At 44.4% G+C, this 19651-nt stretch overlaps 1 pseudogene; it reads left to right on the forward strand.

Annotated features, from left to right (window-relative positions):
- The first annotated feature begins 412 nt into the window (after positions 1 to 412).
- Positions 413 to 19651, forward strand: part of LOC126245374 (histone acetyltransferase KAT8-like) — a 68109-nt pseudogene continuing 48870 nt past the window's right edge.

A 19651-nucleotide genomic window follows, 5' to 3' on the forward strand; every position in this document is an offset into this window, starting at 1 on the left:
ATGTACAGAATGTCTGATAATAAAAGAATACTCAAATATGCAGCTCTAAAACCGGCAGTATGTTTACAATGTGCAACCGATAATTTTATAGGCGGGTACGTCGGTACTTTTTTCGTCGCTATATCGATACCTTTTTCGGTGTATGGATTGTCAACAATAATATATTTTTAAATATCGATATATCTGATTCCCGATATTTTTAAATAAATCAAGAGTCCTAATACAACTTACGAAAGTTACTTTCGTCCTTAAGTTTTGCACACTAGTTTATGTAGACGTAGATTTAGACCTCTTCATTTGTCTTCTGTCTATCGTGTGTTCATCCGCCCGGTTTTTTCCAGACTGCGTTACGCAGCAGAGTGGCCGCGGACAGCTCTGAGCGGCGGGATGGTGGCGCGGGAGGGGCCCCCATATGGCCGCGTCTGCTGGGCGCGGGTCGCGGGAGAAAGTGACCGCCAGCGACGAAAGCAGCGCCTCCCGCCTGCCTGCTACTCCCACGGACTTTCCCTCCGCTTCCTCTCGCGGCCTTCTTGCGACACGCCTGCAGCCGCACGCCTGCGGCGGCGCCGTGCTGCATGCAGGTCCTTTCTGCCTTCCAGCACACCGTCCTGGCCACTGTTCTACATCTATATACACTCTCCGCAAGCCGGCATACGGTGCATCGCGGAGGGTACGTCATGTCACTGCTATTCATTTCCTTCCTAGAGCTGTGTGGACGCGACTATCTACACACATCAAAAAAAGTTTTGCATCAGCCCGGCTCCCAGAACTCAGGAAGATAGACATTGACTGTGGGTATTGCATCACAGACACAGCCCCTTTGACTGTTCACAGATGTCACTAACCCCCCCCCCCCCCCAAAGATGTAAACAACCATGCTTGAGCGGCGCCTATTAGATGGAGGGGGTCCGACAGCTGATCAGTCACAGTCATTCCACCAGGAAGGAGGTCCACGGCTCATGTTGTCTACAGTTCAACCATGCCTTGACAGTCAATACCGCGGTTCGATCGCGTCCGCATTGTTACTTTGTGCCGGGAAGGGCTCTCAACAAGGGAAGTGTCCAGTAGTCTCGGAGTGGACCAAAGCGATGTTGTTCGGACATCGAGGAGGTACAAAGAGACAGGAACTGTCGATGACATACCTCGATCAGGCCGCCCAAGGGCTACTACTGCAGTGGATGACCGCTACCTACGGCGGATTGTGGCTCGGAGGAACCCTGTCAGCAACGCCACCATCTTGAATAATGCTTTTCGTGCAGCCACAGGACATCGTGTTGTGACTCAAACTGTGCGCAGTAGACTGCATGATGCGCAACTTCACTCCCGACGTCCATGGCGAGGTCCATCTTTGCAACCACGGCACTATGCAGCGCGGTAAAGATAGACCCAACAACATGCCGAATTGGAATCAACCAGACATTCGTTGGAGACGTGTTTGGAGGCAACCCGGTCAGGCTGAAAGCAATAGACATACTGTCCAGCGAGTGCAGCAAGGTGGAGGTTCCCTGCTGTTTTGCGGTGGCATTATGTGGGGGTCGACGTACGCCGCTGGTGGCCACGGAAGGCGCCGTAACGGCTGTAAGATACGTGAGTGCTATCCTCCGACTGATAGCGCAACCATATCGGCAGCATATTGGCGAGGCATTCGTCTTCATGGACGACAATTCACGCCCCCATCGTGCACATCTTGTGGATGACTTCTTCATGGTAACAACATCGCTCGACTAGAGTGGCCAGCATGTTCTCCAGACATGAACCCTATCGAAAATGCCTGGGAAAGATTGAAAAGGGCTGTTTATGAACGACGTGACCCACCAACCACTCTAAGAGATCTACGCCGAATCACCGTTGCGGTGTGGAACAATCTGGACCAACAGTGCCTTGGTGAAAAATTGGCTCTGAGCACTATCAGACTTAACATCTATGGTCATCAGTCGCCTTGGTGAACTTGTGGATAGTATGCCACGACGATACAGGCATGCATCAATGCAAGAGGACGTGCTATTGGGTATTAGAGGTACCGGTGTGTACAGCAATCTGTACCACCACCTCTGAGGGTCTCGCTGTATTGTGGTACAATATGCAGTGTGTGGTTTTCATGAGCAATAAAAAGGGCAGAAATAATGTTTATGTTGATCTCTATTCCAATTTTCTGTACAGGTTCCGGAACTCCCGGAACCGAGGTGATGGAAAACTTTTTTGATGTGTGTGTATGCCTCCGTAAGAGGCCTCATTTCTCTTATCTCCGTGGCCCTTACGCGAAATGTACTTTAGAGGCAGTAGAATCTTTAGAATCTTTCAGCAGTCAGCCGCAAATTTCGGTCCCCTAACTTTTCTCAACAGTGTTTCCAGGGATTCCCATTTGAGTTCAAGAAGCACCTCCGTTACACTTCCATGTTGATCAAACCTACCACTAACAAATCTGGCAAAACGCTTCCGTCTTTGTTTAGTTTTAGTGGATATGCCAAACACACGAGCAGTACTCAAGAATTGGTCGCACTAGTGCTCTATATGCTGTCTGCTTTGAAGATGAGCTACACTTTCCTAAAATTCTCCCGAGAAACCGAAGTCGACCCTCCCTGCTACCGTCCTTACGTGGTCGTTCCATTTCATATCGCTTTGCAGTGTTACACGTCGATGTTTAATCCGCGTGACTGTGTTCAGCTGCACACTAATGATGTTGCATTCGAACATCACAGGGTCGTCTTTCCTACTCATCTGCATTAACAGACGTTTCTCTACATTCAGAGCAGTCTCTCATTCTCTAAACCGTGTAAGTAGGCTGTTTAGGTTTTTATGTTGGTAACGTCACGTAGCGCTCTGTATGAAAATCACTGACTGTGCTGTGTGCAGTCTGTGGCTGGTTTGCATTGTTGGAGTATTTGCTATTGTAGTGTTGGGCAGTCGGATGTGAACAGCGCGTAGCGTTGCGCAGTTGGAGGTGAGCCGCCAGCAGTGGTGGATGTGGGGAGAGAGATGGCGGAGTTTTGAGAGCGGATGATCTGGACGTGAGTCCGTCAGAAAGAGTAAATTTGTAAGACTGGATGTCATGAACTGATATATATATTATGACTTTTGAACACTATTAAGGTAAATACATTGTTTGTTCTCTTTCAAAATCTTTCATTTGCTAACTATGCCTATCAGTAGTTAGAGCCTTCAGTAGTTAGAATCTTTCATTTAGCTGGCAGTATTGGCGCTCGCTGTATTGCAGTAGTTCAAGTAACGAAGATTTTTATGAGGTAAGTGGTTCATGAAAGGTATAGGTTATTGGTAGTCAGGGCCATTCTTTTGTAGGGATTATTGAAAGTCAGATTGCGTTGCGCTAAAAATATTGTGTGTCAGTTTAGTGTTGATCAGAATAAGTAAAGAGAGAAATGTCTGAGTACGTTCAGTTCTGCTCAGCTGTTTGAAAATCAAATAACGTAAGAGGTTTTCCAGCACTGTCAGTCTGAATTTTTCTAAGGGGAGGTTTGAACCGAACAGAAATTCTGTCTACGTCAATCCCTACAGTCACACGACGACACTGTCCCGTAGTATCCACTGAGGTGGAGCAGTGGTTAGCATACTGGTCTCGCATTCGGGAGGACGACGGTTCAGATCCGTATCTGGCCATGCTAATTTAGGTTCCCCATGATCGTCTTAAACCGTCCCGTGCAAATGCAGGGATAGTTCTTATGTAAGGGCATCGCCGTTTTCCTTCCACATCCTAGAAACAATCCCAGCTTGTGCTCCGGCTCTAATGACCTTGACGTCGATGGGACGGTAAAGCCTAATCTTCCTCGTTTCCTACAGCGTTATAAGCAAACAATCGCAGGTTGCTATTCACCCTATCCGTCAGGTCATTTATGTACGGTTCTATCACTCTTCCGTGGGGCACTCCTAATGACACCCTTGTCTCTGATGAACACTCGCAGACCAGGACAACGTATTGGGTTTGTATGGATGCTGTATCTATATCTATGTATGCATGGATACTCTGCAAATCACATTTAAGTGCCTGGCAGAGGGTTCATCGAACCACCTTCACAATTCTCTATTATTCTAATCTCGTATAGCGCGCGGAAAGAATGAACACCTATATCTTTCCGTACGAGCTCTGACTTCCCTTATTTTATCGTTGTGATCGTTACTCCCTATGTAGGTCGGGGTCTACAAAATATTTTCGCATTCGGAGGAGAAGGTTGGTGATTGGAATTTCGTGAGAAGATTCCGTCGCAACGAAAAACGCCTTTCTTTAAACGATTTCCAGCCCAAATCCTGTATCATTTCTGTGACACTCTCTCCCATATTTCGCGACAATAGAAAACATGCTGCCTTTCTTTGAACTTTTTCGATGTACTCCGCCAGTCCTATCTGGTAAGGATCCCACACCGTCGAGCAGTATTCTAAAAGAGGACGGACAAGCATAGTGTAGGCATCCTTCTTAGTAGGTCTGTTACATTTTCCAAGTGTCCTGCCAATAAAACGCAGTCTTTGGTTAGCCTTCTCCACTTCATTTTCTATGTGTTCTTTCCAATTTAAGTTGTTCAAAATGGTTCAAATGGCTCTGAGCACTATGGGACTTAACTACTGAGGTCATCAGTCCCCTAGAACTTAGAACTACTTAAACCTAACTAACCTAAGGACATCACACACATCCATGCCCGAGGCAGGATTCGAACCTGCGACCGTAGCAGTCCTGCGGTTCCGTACTGCAGCGCCTAGAACCGCACGGCATTTATCGTGTAACCGAAGTTTAACGAATTCCTTTTAGCACTCACACTTTTCGTTGTTTAGGGTCAACTGCCACATTTCACACCATTCCGATATTTCTTCTAAATCGTTTTGCAGTTTGTTTTCATCTTCTGATCACTTTATTAGTCGATAAACGACAGCATCATCTGCAAACAACCGAAGACGGCTGCTCAGATTGTCTCCCAGATCGTTTATATAGATAAGGAACAGCAAAGGGCCTATAACATTACCTTGGGGAACGCCAGAAATTACTTCTGTTTTACTCGATGAATTTCCGTCAATAAATCGCAAATCCAGTCACATAACTAAGGCGATATTCCATAAGCACGCAATTTCACTACGTGCCGTTTGTGTGGTACAGTGTCAAAAGTCTTCCGGAAATCCAGTAATACGGAATCGATCTGAAATCCCTTGTCAGTAACACTCAACACTTCATGGGAACAAAGAGCTATTTGTGTTTTCTAAACCCATGTTGACTGTGTGTCAGTAGGCCGTTTTCTTCGTGGTAATTCATAATGTTCGAACACAATATATGTTCTAAAATCCTGCTACATATCGACGTAAACGATGTGGGCCTGTAATTTAGTGGATTACTCCTACTACCTTTCTTTAATGTTGGTGTGACCTGTGTAACTTTCCAATCTTGGGGTACGGATCTTTCGTCGAGCGAACGGTTGTATATGATTGTGAAGTATGGAGCTAATCCATCAGCATCCTTCCACGTCGGTCAAAAATTGAAGGGACTTTTGCAATTTCTCGCCGTACACTTTCTTGGTGACACTGCTAGTGTCCAGGGCTGGAGTATTGTCGTCTGCAACAATTCTATAGAACGAGTCACTGTGATTCACGCGTCAGCAGACGTGAAACATGGCAGCTTCATTGTCGATCTGCACCAAGGAGGCAATGAAGGCAATGATTCGCTTTTTGTTTACTGAAGGTGTTAAACCTGCGGAAATTATTCGTCGAATGCAAGCGCAGTATGGCGACAGCTGTTTATCTCGAAGCAAGATGTACGAATTGATAGAGCGCTGCAAACAGGGAAGAATTTCTCTATGTGACGAGGAAAGATCGGACAGGCCGTCAACATCAACAACTGAGGGCAATTTAGAAGTCGTTGAGGGTCCTGTGATGGAAAACAGACGTATCACAGTGGATGAAATCGCCAGTACTTTATATATCAGTCATGGTTCAACGTATTCCATCTTACACGACGGGCTAAATTTTCGGAAAGTGTGTGCAAGTTGGATACAGAAAGGGCTGTCAGCGCCGCATAAGGCACAAATGACTGACATCTCTCGCAGACATGTGGTCCGTATCATCGCGAGGGAGATAGATTTTCGCAACAAATCGTTACTGTAGACGAAACATGAGTGCATCGTAACGAACTAGAACGTATGGTGGCGAGTATGGTATGGGAACAAACCCTTTTCACAATACAGTAAGAAATTCAAACGTCAGCCATTAACTGGTAAGGTTATGCTAACACTATTCTGGGATATGGAACGTGTGAAGAGGCGAAACTGTGAACACTGAGAACTATTGTGATATGTTGCGAACTAAACTGAAGTCTGCGATCAGATCAAAACGTCGCGGAAAACTGCGAAAATGTGTCATCCTGGAGCAAGATAACGCTCGGCCACATTCTGCCAAATGGATGGTCGAAACAATAAAAGAGTTGGGATTCGAATTGATGGAACACCAGCATACAGTACAGACCTGGCTTCAATGGATTGCCGTAAGTTTGGACCACTTAAGGAAGAGCTTAGGTGAAGAAGATTTGCAACTCATGCAAAAGTCCTTGATACCGTGAAAAATTGGTTACAGATGAAATCAAAAAACCTTTTTTTCCGCCGGGATCAAAAAACATGTGCGATATTAGACGAAGTGCCTTGAAGTACATAATAACGTCGTGTGACTAGGACCTCCCGTCGGGTAGGCGTTTGCCTGGTGCAAGTCTTTCGATTTGACGCCACTTCGGCGACTTGCGCGTCGATGGGGATGAAATGATGATGATTAGGACAACACAGCACCCAGTCCCTGAGCGGAGTAAATCCCCGCCCCAGCCGGGAATCGAACCCGGGCCCTTAGTATAGACATTCTATCGCGCTGACCACTCACAAGGGAAGCTCCCCATCGCACCCCCCTCAGATTTAGTTGTAAGTTGGCGCAGTGGATAGGCCTTGAAAAACTGAACACAGATCAATCGAGAAAACAGGAAGAAGTTGTGTGGAACTATGAAAAAAATAAGCAAAATATACAAACTGAGTAGTCCATGCGCAAGATAGGCAACATCAAGGAGAGCTAGGGCTCAGGAGCGCCGTGGTCCCGTGGCTAGCGTGAGCAGCTGCGGAATGAAAGGTCCTTGGTTCAAGTCTTCCCTCGTGTGAAAAGTTTACTTTTTTTATTTTCGCAAAGTTATGATCTGTCCGTTCGTTCATTGACGTCTCTGTTCACTGTAATAAGTTTAGTGTCTCTGTTTTGAGACCGCACCGCAAAACCGTGCGATTAGTAGACGAAAGGACGTGCCTTTCCAATGGGAACCGAAAACATTTGATCGCTAGGTCATAGGTCAACCGATTCCTTCACAGGAAAACACGTCTGATATATTCTATACGACACTGGTGACGGCATGTGCGTCACATGACAGGAGTATGTTGTCGACCCACCTAACTTGTACACTTGGCGAATGGATAAAAAGATTCTCCTACCTTGCCCGATTTAGGTTTTCTTTTCGATGTGATATCCACTCCCAAAAAAGCGATGAAAACATAAAGAGTTTTTCAGATAATAATCGTCTGAAAATAAAAAATTAAAATTTTCACTAGAGGGAAGACTTGAACCGAGGACCTCCAGTTCCACAGTTGCTCACGCGAACCACGAGACCACGGCGCTCCTGAGCTCACATTATCATTGATGTTGCATATCTGGGCATGGACTACTCAGTTTGTATATTTTCTTATTTTTTTCATAGTTCCACACAACTTCTTCCTGTTTCCTCGATTGATCTGTGTTCAGTTTTTCAAGGCCTATCCACTCTGCCGACTTATAACTAAATCTGAGGGGGATGCGATGGGGAGGTTCCCTTGTCAGTTACCGGGGGCGGACTGCATTGAAGTGCAGGGAGGTTACGCAGAAAAATAATGTAAGTTTCAGTTTTATATCCCTAGAATAAATAGTCGCTTCCTCAAACGTTCCTTTATTTTTGGCATGCCCTCGTATTTGTCATTCTTTGTGACATTTGGTCCTAAAGTAATCGAAATACTTCATCGCAGAGTGTAAGTTACGTTAATGCAGGTACCGCTGGATTAGCGAAGTCCAGCATTCCAGAGCAGTCGCTGCTCGCTGAACTTGCTTCCACTAGTAGTGACTGTTGAGGCTTCGCCCAAGGGTTTAGTGTGGCCACCGAGGCAGTGTTAGCCAGGCAGTGGAGTCCAGGTGATGTGCGTGGCGCCATTGCTCGGATGTACAGTACTTGCCACTGCGCTTCGGTATAATCATTAGCGCCGCGTTCTGTCCGCTTTGAGGTTTCAGTATGAAACGCCCATACGTGGTGGCGTCCTGAGTAGTGCTAAAACTCAGTATCCTTAGCAGTATTTGAAATCTCTATATACAGGGTGGTCCATTGATCGTGACCGGGCCAAATATCTCACGAAATACGCGTCAAACGAAAAAACTACAAAGACGGAAACTCGTCTAGCTTGAAGGGGGAAACCGGATGGCGCTATAGTTGGCCTGCTAGATGGTGCTGCCATAGGTCAAACGGATATCAGTTGCGTGTTTTTAAATAGGAACCCCCATTTTTATTACATATTCGTGTAGTACGTAAAGAAATATGAATGTTTTAGTTGGACAACTTTTTTCGCTTTGTGATAGATGGCGCTGTAATAGTCACCAACATATGGCTCACAATTTTAGACGAAAAGTGGTAACAGGCAGGTTTTTTTAAATTAAAATACAGAACGTAACTACGTTTGAACATTTTATTTCAGTTGTTCCAATGTGATACATGTATTTTTGTCCTTTGTGAACTTATCATTTCTGAGAACGCATGCTGTTACACCGTGATTACCTGTAAATATCACATTAATGCAATAAATGCTCAAAATGATGTCCGTCAACCTCAATGCATTTGGCAACACGTGTAACGACATTCCTCTCAACAGCGAGTAGTTCGCCTTCTGTAATGTTCGCACATGCATTGACGATGCGCTGACGCATGCTGTCATGCGTTGTCGGTGGATCACGACAGCAAATATCCTTCAACTTTCCCCACATGGTGCTTCGACGACCAATCCATCTGTCTTGAAATATGCTATTCAATATCGCTTCAACCGCACGCGAGCTATGTGCCGGACATCCATCATGTTGGAAGTACATCGCCTTTCTGTCATGCAGTGAAACAACTTGTAGTAACATCGGTAGAACATTACGTAGCAAATCAGCATACATTGCACCATTTAGATTGCCATCGATAAAATGCGGGCCAATTATCCTTCCTCCCATAATGCCGCACCATATACTAACCCGCCAAGGTCGCTGATGTTCCATGCATATTATGCCGGTTTACGTTACCGCTGTTGGTGAATGATACTTCGACGCTAAATAGAACGCGTGCGAAAAATCTGTCATCGTCCCGTAATTTCTCTTGTGCCCAGTGGCAGAACTGTACACGACGTTCAAAGTCGTCGCCATTCAATTCCTGGTGCATAGAAATCTGGTACGGGTGCAATCGATGTTGATGTAGCATTCTCAACACCGACGTTTTTGAGATTCCCGATTCTCGCGCAATTTGTCTGCTACTGATGTGCGGATTAGCCGCTACAGCAGCTAAAACACCTACTTGGGCATCCTCATTTGTTGCAGGTCGTGGTTGACGTTTCACATGTGGCTGAACGCTTCCTGTTTCCTTAAATAACGAAACTATCCGGCAAACGGTCCAGACACTTGGATGATGTTGTCCAGGATACCGAGCACCATACATAGCACACGCCCGTTGGGCTTTTTGATTACAATAGCCATACATCAACACGATATCGACCTTTACCGCAATTGGTAAACGGTCCGTTGTAAGATGGGTAATGTATCACGAAGCAAATACCGTCCGCACTGGCGGAATGTTACGTGATACCACGTACTTTTGCGTTTGTGACTATTAGAGCGCCATATATCACAAAGCGAAAAAAGTGGTCCAACTAAAACGTTCATATTTCTTTACGTACTACAGGAATATGTAATAAAAATGGGGGTTCCTATTTAAAAAAAACGCGGTTGATATCCGTTTGACCTATGGCAGCGCCATCTAGCGGGCCAACCGTAGCGCCATCTGGTTTCCCCCTTCAAGCTAGACGAGTTTCGTTCTTTGTAGTTTTTTCGTTTGACGCTTATTTCGTGATATATTTGACCCGGTCACTACCAATGGACCACTCTGTATAAAAGGCAATGTCCTGACTGACTAACCCATCATCGCCCAGCCCTAACCGCCAAGGATAGAAACTTGAAGACTGGAGAGGGTGTGAATCTTGTGCTGTAGTCATTGTTTAAGAAGCGATTGTCCGAAATTCCGCTCCTAATCGACGTGGAATAGGGGATGAAAGAAATTTTGAAAGAATGACGCTATTAAGGGAATTTTCAAGCTTGAACTACGCAGATTGGTATTTGGTTTTTCAGTCAGAAAATAAAAAATACATGTTTCAGCATTATTGGAAATTCAACAACTACGGGAGTAAAATAGAGGGTGATAGCTTTTTTTGAGAATAAATAACTACTGAAGAACAACTAAAGGATTTTTAAGGCTACATCTATGACAACTGGTATTTGACTTCTCGGTCAGAAATAAAAAAAAAGTGTTTCAGTGTTTCTGGAAATTCAATCCCTAAGTGCAACAGGGGATGAAAATTTTTAAGAAGATATTTCATTACATTGCAAAAAATTAAAGCTAAGTTTAAGAAAATTGGTATTTCACTTCTCGGTTAGATATAAAAAAAGTAATTGTTAGGGGATGAAAGTTGCTTTGGAAATATCTCCATAAGAAGGCAAAAGGAATGATTAACAAAAACTTTGGACTCCAGCTATCACAATCGCTTTTTGGTCAGAAGCACATTCAGAAAAAACCATGCTTATATGGCCTTAATTAGTATAAAGCTTAGTATGTGTTGCAGTTTGTGAACAACATAAAAATTCTATCACATAAATAAAAAATCTCTGTAGGCCATGAAGTCTACACGAGGAGAGCTGATGGCCCTAAGCTAGTGAGCAAAAATTTCAGTAATAAACCGTATAGTTTATGATCCGCTAACTACCCCTTTTCTTAACCGAAGCCACCATTATCCGATTCCTGAAGGTAACAGTAAATGAAATAAATACTTCATTAACTTTTGGTGGGGACAGAGGCAGCATCGTCGTAGTACAGCAGACATAGCGGCCACGCTTTCACCCGTGATTGACACTACTAGCACAATCAATCCAAGCATAGAAGAAATGCAAAACAAAGTTTTTAAAATTATTACTGACTCGTTTTCTGCGAATAGACTCACCCTCAATTTTAAAAATACACAACATATTCTGTTCTGCACATCTAGAGGTACTACACCAATGGTGATTGTAACACATGGTAAGGAAATAATAAGAGTGGAAACGTCACAATTCTTAGTTTCAAATTCGAAAAAAAAACACATTTAGTAACTCCTAAAACAATTTAGTTCAGCCACATTTGTGCTTAGAACCATTGCAAATCTTGGGGAGAGACAAATCAATAAGTTGACATATTCTGCACATTTTCATTCAGTAATACGAGGCGTGTTTTTAAAGTAAGTACCGTTTCTTCAAGTGCAGGAACAGATGGTAGTCACAGGGCGCAAGATTGGGGCTGTACGGAGGATGATCTAGAGTTTCCCGTCGAAACGATGTGATGAGATCTTTGATCTGATTCGCCGCATGCGGACGGTCATTGTCTTGCAGCAAAACAATTCACTTTTGTGCGGCCATATTCAAATGCTCTCACCCACTTTCTTATCATTCCATCACTCATAATGTTTTCTCCGTAAACTGCAAAAATCTCACCATGAATATCGATCGCTTTTAGGTCTTTAGCACTAAGAAATCTTATAACAGCCGGTACTTCACAGTCGGCTGGACTCACGATTATCGGAGGCATCTTAAACACTCGGTACACAACGTAAACAAGGAAGAATCAGACTGTAATGGCGTCAGTCCGTAGACAGATGTAGGTACCCAGTGCGCATGCGCAGAACGCTGCCCGCAGTGCTGCGGCCGCGGTGTGGCAAAGTGGTACTCACTTAAAAAACACACCTCATATCATATGGAATAATGTTCTAGGGTAACTCATCTTTAAGCAAGAAAGTCTTCGTTGCGCAAAAACGTACTGTGAGAATAATATGTGGTGCTAACCCTCATTTTATGGACATCTTTTAAAGAGTTGCACACTCTGACTACTGTTTCACAGCATATTTATTCCCTCATGAACTTTGTTGTAAGTAATCCACTACAGATCAAAAGGAACAATGAGGTACTCAGTCACTGTAGCAGGAGGAAAAAGGGCATTCATTTCTCCACATTAAGGGCGTCTTTAGCACAAAAGAAGGGGTGCACAATGCTGCAACAAAAAAGTTTAACAGAAAGAGAAGTAAAATTTGATAACAAACCGAGAAAATTTTTCCTTGGCATATCATTCCATAGTGGAATTTCTATTACTGTAACGTATAAAAGGTGGTGGGCAGGAATTATTAACTCTCGTCTGCATATCTTTTTTGTTTTCGTTTTTTTAACCCTTAGAAATGTTCAGACTGTAAACTTGTGTGCAAATGAATTTGCCATGTGAATGTAAAATGATTCGTTCAACATCGTTACAGTCTATCGTGCAAAATGATCCATGGAGCGTATAACTAACTTCCCCGAGGCACTCCTGACAGTAGCCTCGTCTGTAACGAACAATCGTCGTCCAGGACAAAGTACTGGGTTCTTCGAGTCACTCACGTGTCTGGGAACCTATTCCGTAGTTTGGACTTCGATAAATGGAAATGTCGTGTGGCTAGGGCCTCCCGTCGGGTAGACCGTTCGCCTGGTGCAAGTCTTTCGATTTGACGCCACTTCGGCGACCTGCGCGTCGATGGGAATGAAATGATGATGATTAGGACAACACCACCCAGTCCCTGAGCGGAGAAAATTTCCGACCCAGCCGGGAATCGAACCCGGGCTCTTAGGATTGACAGTCTGTCACGCTGACCACTCTTTTTTTTTTTTGTAATCTCATTTTTTGTTCGTTATTGTTGGTTTCAATTGTTCGTGGCGGACGTCACCTGACGGCCGTTGAAGTTCGTTATTGATCCATTCACTCAGTTTTTTTATTACAGGGGCAGCTAACCCTCTGACCGAGCACGCTGAGCTACCGTGCCGGCATCACTCAGCTACCGGGGCGGACTGGACTTCGATAAACGATCTGCAGTGGTGCATTGTTTCAAACGCTTTCCGGAAATCTAGGAATATGGAATCTCTCGGTTGCCCTTTACAGGTGGCTCGCAGGATATCGTGCGAGAAAAGAGCAAGCTGTGTTTCGTACGAGTTCTGCTCTCTAAATCCACGCTCAATTGTGATCACAAGCTTTTCTGCCCGAAGCAAATTTACTACATTCGAACTTAGAATTCACTCCGCGCTTTACATGTAGAAATTTCATTAGATGGTAGACTTCATACAGTAAGTGTAAAATTATCTACATATTCAAAACAGTTGAGACAAAAAAATAACAGATGCTTCTGAAATGTGGTGTTGCAGAAGAATACCGCAGGTTGGGGTTAAGCCGGTCAACTGACGAGGACGCACTTGATCAAATGGAAGAGGAAAGAAAATTATTGCAGAGGTCAGCTAAAAGAAGGGGGCGGTTGATAGGGTACGTCCTAAGGCACCATGGAATAATTAGTTTGATAATGCAGAAAAGTGTAGGGGGTACAAGCTGTAGAGGGGGTTCGAGGCTCGAATACTACAAGCAAGTACCCAGCTGAATTTATGAACAAGATGTAATCCCAGGAATTTAACACTGTCAACCTCTTTCAACAGCTTGACGTCATACACTGAAGAGCCAAAGAAACTGGTACACCTGCCTAATAACGTTTAGAGCCCCCCGTGAGCACGCAGAAGTGCCGCCACACTGCGTGACATGTACTCGAATAATGTCTGAAGTAGTGCTGGAGGGAATTGACACCATGAATCCTGTAGGGCTGTCCATAAATCCGCAAGAGTACAAGGGGGTGCAGATCTCTTCTGAACAGCGCCTTGCAAGACATCCCAGATATGCTCAATAATGTTCGTGCCTGGGGAGTTTGGTGGCCATCGAAATTGTTTAAACTCAGAAGAGTCATCCTGGAGCCACTCTGTAGAGTGTTCCTGAACTCACTCAGTAGCAATTCAAGACGTGTGGGGTGTCACATTCTGCTGCTGGAATTGCCCGGGTCCGTGTGAAGCGGACCTCGGGGAAGATCAGTTTGGATTCCGTAGAAATGTTGGAACACGTGAGGCAATACTAACCTTACGACTTATCTTAGAAAAAAGATTAAGAAAAGGCAAACCTACGTTTCTAGCATTTGTAGACTTAGAGAAAGCTTTTGACAATGTTAATTGGAATACTCTCTTTCAAATTCTGAAGGTGGCAGGGGTAAAATACAGGGAGCGAAAGGCTATTTACAATTTGTACAGGAACCAGATGGCAGTTATAAGAGTCGAGGGGCATGAAAGGGAAGCAGTGGTTGGGAAAGGAGTGAGACAGGGTTGTAGCCTCTCCCCGATGTTATTCAATCTGTATATTGAGCAAGCAGTAAAGGAAACAAAAGAAAAATTCGGAGTAGGTATTAAAATTCATGGAGAAGAAGTAAAAACTTTGAGGTTCGCCGATGACATTGTAATTCTGTCAGAGACAGCAAAGGACTTGGAAGAGCTGTTGAACGGAATGGACAGTGTCTTGAAAGGAGGATATAAGATTGTAGTGTCGGCAGACTTGCCAACACTACGTACACTAATTGAAAGAGGCGGCCAAGATGCACGCGCTATCTCACGAAGGATGGAGTGAGGTCTGAAACAGGATACGTAATGAATGTTATAAAGAAAAGTACGTAGCTCCTTGAATACTTAACTTTTAATACATCCTTGTATACATCGTTCTTGATTAGACATCTGGAGATGGTGGCGATACACGTGAGACTCTTTAGATAAATGCAATGTTACAAATGGCGCCTTGCTAGGTCGTAGCCATGTACTTAGCTGAAGGCTATTCTAACTGTCTCTCGGCAAATGAGAGAAAGGCTTCGTCAGTGTAGTCGCTAGCAACGTCGTCGTACAACTGGGGCGAGTGCTAGTCAGTCTCTCGAGACCTGCCGTGTGGTGGCGCTCGGTCTGCGATCACTCAGTGGCGACACGCGGGTCCGACATGTACTAATGGACCGCGGCCGATTTAAGCTACCACCTAGCAAGTGTGGTGTCTGGCGGTGACACCACAAAGATGAACATCAACAAAAGCAAAACGAGGATAATGGAATGTAGTCAAATTAAATCGGGTGATGCTGAGGGAATTAGATTAGGAAATGAGGCACTTAAAGTAGTAAAGGAGTTTTGCTATTTAGGGAGTAAAATAACTGATGATGGTCGAAGTAGAGAGGATATAAAATGTAGACTGGCAATGGCAAGGAAATCGTTTCTGAAAAAGAAAAATTTGTTAACATCGAGTATAGATTTATGTGTCAGGAAGTCGTTTCTGAAAGTATTTGTATGGAGTGTAGCCATGTATGGAAGTAAAACATGGACGATAAATAGTTCGGACAGGAGGAGAATAGAAGCTTTCGAAATGTGGTGCTACAGAAGAATGCTGAAGATTAGATGGGTAGATCACATAACTAATGAGGAGGTATTGAATAGAATTGGGGAGAAGAGGAGTTTGTGGCACAACTTGACGAGAAGAAGGGACCGGTTGGTAGGACATGTTCTGAGGCATCAAGGGATCACAAATTTAGCATTGGAGGGCAGTGTGGAGGGTAAAAATCGTAGAGGGAGACCAAGAGATGAATACACTAAGCAGATTCAGAAGGATGTTGGTTGCAGTAGGTACTGGGAGATGAAGAAGCTTGCACAGGATAGAGTAGCATGGAGAGCTGCATCAAACCAGTCTCAGGACTGAAGACCACAACAACAACAACAACGTGTGAATGCACAGTGGACGTGAATGGACGCAGGTGATCAGACTGGATGCTTACGTACGTGTCTGCTGTCAGAGTGATATCTAGAGTATCAGGGGTCCAAACCACTTCAACTGCACACCCTCCATCAGCTTGATCAGTCCCCTGCTGACATGCAGGGCCCATGGATTCATGAGGTTGTCTCCATACCCGTACACGTCCATCCTCTCGATACAATTTGAAACGAGTCTCGTCCGACCGGCAACATGTTTCCAGTCATCAACAGTCCAATGACGGAGTTGACGGGCCCAGGCGAGGCATAAAGCTTTGTGTCATGGAGTCATCAAAGGTACAAGAGTGGGTCTTCGGCTCCGAAATCCCATATCGTTGATGTTTCATTGAATGGTTCGCACGCTGACACTTGTCGACGGCCCAGCACTGAAATCTTCAGCAATTTGCGGAAGGGCTGGTCTTCTGTCACGTTGAACAATTATCTTCAGTCGTCGTTGGTCCCGCTCTTGCAGGATCTTTTTCCGGCCGCAACGATGTCGGAGATTTGATGTTTTACTGGATTCCTGATATACAACACGGTTCACTCGCGAAATGGTCGTACCGGAAAATCCTCACTTCATTGCTACCTCGGAGATGTTGTGGTCCATAGCTCGTGCGCCGATTATAACACCACGTTGAAACTCACTTAAATCTTGATAACCTGCCATTGTAGCAGCAGTAACTGATCTAACAACTGCACCAGACCCTTCTCTTATATAGGCGTTGCCGACCATAGCGCCGTATTCGTCATGTTTACGTATGTCTGTATTTGAATAAGCATACCTATACCAGTTTCTTCGCCGTTTCGGTATAATATGGTCTGTAAAACCTAGTATGATGTGTAAAATACCAACTCATATTTAAGCAGACTAGCAGATTAACACACCTTAGTAAGTAACCTTGGGAGGCACAGCACAGGGTTGTCGGGCTCGATGTCGCATTCCGAGACTTTTCCTTGGGCAGCACAGGTGGTGGAGGGATCTCTACCACTCAATCTATCCTATCTTCTTTCATCGCCCTGGTTAAATAATTTTTTTCCTTTGGTATTTTCTTGCTCCCCGTATGATGCATTATATTTTATTAAATGTTATACAGGTGCCATTTACACAAGGGAAGAGGCCCGACCTCCACTTGGCGGCGCGTGGGCAACCGGGCCCGCGGGCTCAGCCACATAACATGAGAACTGCACAGTGGGGGTCGTAGATCCTGCCTAAGGGGATCGCGTAGAGCACTAAAGCCTGTACAAAACATATATGGCGGGTCCTAGTAGTCAAGATGCAGCATGAGGAAAAAAGAATAGCAGCAATGCATCATGTACAGAGAGGAACACAATTATTAGTGTAAATACCACCTCATTTGAATGGATGGGGACCCCTAGGAAGTCCAACGAAAGAGCTCAAAGACAGTCAGTGAAGATAAGCCTGTTTGTGTCCTACGACCAGAACCCTTATTTGACCAAAAAGAGTAGCGAACCCTATAACCACGGAATAACGCTAAAAATAAGATAAGTGAACTCACATTGATGTCTTAACCAACAAACTTGCTTGATCTGAACTCGGTGGAACACGCCTCGGCAGCTAAGGCTCGTAATTTTCGGGAATTGGGCAATCTGTGCGTTGACATTTAGTAGCACATCCTTCCGGAAACCTATCAGGTACTAGTTGTATCCTTTTCATGCTGTATGGCATTCAAAAGATGGACTAACTCGCTATCAAGCAGATGATCATTATATTTTAGTACATAAATAAACACCCTATACTGCATGATGCATCCTCTACACTTTTCCTGCATTGACTATTTCTGCAATACGAATCGACGCTGCTCTTGCACATTTTCTAACGTCATCTCTCCACGTTGCATTACGTTGTCATCTAAGTCTTTTCTTATATTTTGGAGTTCAGCAAAGAAGCTCCTTGGGCCGTTTATCATTTATTCGCCTTGCTGTATCTCCTACTTACGAGTTCACTGTCATTAGAGTCAACGCCACAGCTTCCAGTCCAAACGGTTCCCTGCTCTGTTTCTTATTTCCTCTCTCTCAATGGAATTCCCAACAAGTATCTCTCCATTGCTCGTTGAGTGGGCCTGAATTTATGAATGGTTTTCGCATTAAAAGTCTGTGTTTCACTGTAATTGGTTAAAATGAGTGCAACGAATGTCCGCCTGGTAACGTTACTGCGTACCAAGCAATGGGTCCCGGATTCGATTCCCGGCAGGGGACTGGGTGTTGTGTGTCCTTCATCATCACTGACACTCAAGTCGCCGAAGAGGCAGAAGACTTGCAATACGGTGGCCGAACCCTCGAACGGGATATACGGGCCAATAAATGCCGTACGATCATTTCATTTCGGTGCAACGAATAACCAACCATATTTGCAAATTTCACTGCACTTATCTGTAAGTGCAGTAATTGTTCGTTTGCACATTTTTTCATGATTGCATTTTTGGAAATTCCTTTTCTGACTATGTTACGATGATTTGAAAATGGGTCTCGCCCCGAGACTAGTCATCGAGTGAATTAAAAAAAAAAAAAGAAGTGAAATTTGCAACTTTGGCTAGTTTTTCGTTGTACTGATTAACAAAAATTGCTGACCTACAATAATTCGTAGTTAAAATTAGCAATGAACTTAGACTGTAAAATTTCCTGTCTTTATTTTGTTCGCTGTCCATTCAGTCATCACCTTCAACTGCCCCCCCCCCCCCCATCCCCAAAAAAACCTTCATAATTTGAAAATTTAATTGATAATCTGTAGTACATTATTTCTGACGTCTTGATCATATAATATTTTAATTTTCTGTACCATTATCAGGAGTAAGGCGGCGGCCTATTTCAGGCCTTTCTCCTCACATTTTAACCTATTTGCATACTGAATTTGCGTACAAGACTCTCCTGCTTCATTCTTTCCGGTTAAGTTTTATTTGTCGGCTTCCCACCTGCACTGCTTGTTGTTTACATAAATGGGTTGGAGGTAGCGTGTAACAATGTAGGTAACCCTCCTCTCAAACATTTCATTTTTGTACTATCTTTTTCCATTAAATGCATCTGGTCGTCTCGAGCGTAACTCCTTTTCGCTGGGGCGAAAACAGAAGGAACTTTTGTAAGTTCTGGAAGAGCTGCCCAGCGTTCAGAGTGTAGGGTCTCATGCTAGTGGGCCGCATGGACAGTCGGAGGAGCCTTTGCAGCAACTATCCACGTGGGTAAGCTTCCGCGAGCAGTGAGTGGCAGAAGGGAAAAATTGTGTCCTCAGTAGCAGAGTGATGAGTGAGAACTCTGCCTTGTTAGTAAACTTCGGGTGGACTCCCTTAGCTGTCCATTTACCGTTATGCTGCTGTATGTGGTCTCCTGACATGTTTCCTCGAGCAAAATATATAGCCATTCGGGTGTTTGCAAATTTCACTTCTCGTGGAGTGGTGTGCGAAGCCCAGTAAAATTTCCATAATTTTCGACAAACAGGTCTGGATGCGCGAACGGGGCGCCATTCGCTTCCAGTTTCTATATAGGTACACGTATGCCATTGGCGGATACATTTTAACTTTGGTTGGTTGTTTTGGGGAAGGAGACCAGACAGCGAGGTCATCGGTCTCATCGGATTAGGGAAGGACGGGGAAGGAAGTCGGCCGTGCCCTTTGAAAGGACCCATCACGGCATTTGCCTGGAGCGATTTAGGGAAATCACGGGAAACCTTAATCAG

Source organism: Schistocerca nitens, chromosome 1 (genome assembly GCF_023898315.1).
Source record: "Schistocerca nitens isolate TAMUIC-IGC-003100 chromosome 1, iqSchNite1.1, whole genome shotgun sequence".
NCBI classification, from domain to species: domain Eukaryota; kingdom Metazoa; phylum Arthropoda; class Insecta; order Orthoptera; family Acrididae; genus Schistocerca; species Schistocerca nitens.